This window comes from Arachis ipaensis, chromosome B4 (genome assembly GCF_059453495.1).
Source record: "Arachis ipaensis isolate K30076 ecotype BB chromosome B4, ASM5945349v1, whole genome shotgun sequence".
NCBI classification, from domain to species: domain Eukaryota; kingdom Viridiplantae; phylum Streptophyta; class Magnoliopsida; order Fabales; family Fabaceae; genus Arachis; species Arachis ipaensis.
This window is the reverse complement of record NC_142439.1, coordinates 31,344,443-31,346,875: the sequence shown is the minus strand read 5'-3', so window position 1 is coordinate 31,346,875 and position 2,433 is coordinate 31,344,443.

The following is a 2,433-nucleotide window of genomic DNA, read 5'->3' as shown; positions in this document are numbered from 1 at the left end:
TAGCCAGTGACATATTCTGTGTATTACATGCATCATTGGGGACTAAATCTTCGTTAGGAGAAATATCCATGATTATTATCAATGGAAGAATATTGTATAAGTAAATTTGGTTGAAAGAAAAATACTTAAAATAATTTGTCAAAGTATAAAAAATTAGTCGGATTGAACACATATATATACACCCAATAAAGATAATCAAATTTTAATTCTATCTTTTTTTAAACTTTTAAATTAAGTGAACAATTCTAAAATTTTTTATCTCTTTTAAACTTTTAATTTAAGTGAACAATTCTAAAAATTTTTATGTTATCTTATCTTTTGGTTAAAATCAAAATACAAATTGAATTTTATCTTCATTTTTATTTTACAATTTAACAAAGTAAATTTTATTAATTCATATGATTATATCTTATCTATAATTATTTTTAAGTAGATAAATACTCAAATAATAATAATAATAATAAGATTAGACGGATCACTAATAATTAATTAAACTAGTTGAATAGCAATATACGTGTTCAAGCACTTACCAATCGATTGAAACAATAATTGAGGATACTTCAATCAATTTCATTAACAAAATAATCGATTGAATCAGCACTTGAGGATACATCAATCGATTTCACTAACAAAATAATCGATTGAATGCATACAAACTCTTGATTGCAAGCATTCTTTGATCAATTGGTTTCCTAATGCAATCGATTCAATGCATATCAATTGATTTTAAGAACAACTGAAACAATTTCAAGACCTTGATACATATTTTTTTCATTCTTCGACACATTTTCTTCATGGTCCAAGCCTTGGGATGATGCCCCTTGGGTTTGTGATATCTACATTAGTGTATAGAAGATCAATTGCTTCTCCTTGACGATTGATAGCTTCAGTTTGCCTGTCTTGACACTGCCTCATATCAGCAAATTGCCCCCTCCATATATAATCTTATGCTTCGCAATTCATCCATAAAATCTCGCATTGTTAGCGAAGGAGGCGGTGGTGGTGGGGGTTCCTGGGATTATGCTTGCACCTCAAGGTCTTATGGTTGTCCTTGGATCTGAGGTTCTTGTGCATCCGGATCTCTTCCCATCTGTTTTAAAGTGCTGTCATCAATCTTGGCTACATTACTCAAGACGATACTTTTCTCTTCACTCAAGTCAATTCCAAGCCATTTGAAAATCTTGGTCCATTGGCAAGCATATCCTAAACCAACACTTGATTTTTCTTTCTTCATTTCAAGCATATGATGAACCATAAAATAAGGCCAGTTTATCTCCTTTCCAGTCACCATAGCCCAAAGCACTAGAATATTTTCGTTAAACAAGATTCCATGATTATGTTTTCTTGGAATCAACATGTATGAAAACAAATACATCAATATACGCTGCTCATTACCCAAACCACTGCAACTTATATTACCTCTAGCATCCATATGTGGATTCTCATACTGCAAACTCTGCAAACCAACCAATCTATTATATTCACCCCATTTCTCATCTGCCGTAATACCTCCAGTAAATTTTGCCCCATGATAAACTAAATTTCATTGTTCAGCTAATTGTTCCAAAGTAACTCTATAATACCGTGACCCTAAATCAAACTCAATTAGTGGCATTACTTCCTCATCCTTTTCATCAGTTTCAGGAACAACATAATTTAAAGTACTATAAACATCCCTAACCAAGTGCGGATAATAATCATCCTTAGTTTGTACAAAATCAGTCAAGTGTTGTGTTTGCAAAGCATTCCAGACCAAATTATAATGTCTATCATGAATGAACTCGGCTGTTATGTACCTGGGAGGAACAATTGCCCTTGACTCAAACTTCTTTACATAGTTGTTCAATGTCCTCGAAGATGGCAACCACCTTGCCATGTAATGGGATGAAGCAACTAGTCTGGCGGATGCAGAACTTTCACCCTCAACCCTAACTCTTTTGGCGTTCTTAGTTCTGGCCATTTTGGGGATATTGGTTCGGTGGATTTTGTAAGGATTTAGATGAGGAATAATAATATGTATGTAGTTTGGAATGGTTGTTGGTGAGATTGGAGAAGAAGAAGAGAGAAGCTTTCTGGATTTAGAGAGAGAAGAGAGGTGCAGAAATGGTGATGTTATATTTTAAAACGGGGAGAGAGTCTGAATACGCATGGTTACCAGGTTTAATATATAGCGCAATTCAAATTTCAATCGATTGGATTATCTTACCAATCGATTGAATGCAGAAAAAAACTTATTTACATCACATTCCAATCGATTGATATCTCATACCAATCGATTGAATTGGAATATACCATTAGTCACGTACAAACTTCAATCGATTGGGCAACACAACCAATCGATTGAATTGTGAGACCTCAAGTTGCTTTGAAGCTTTCAATCGATTGAGTAATATAAATAATCGATTGAATTATAAAAAACCCACATTCTAGTCA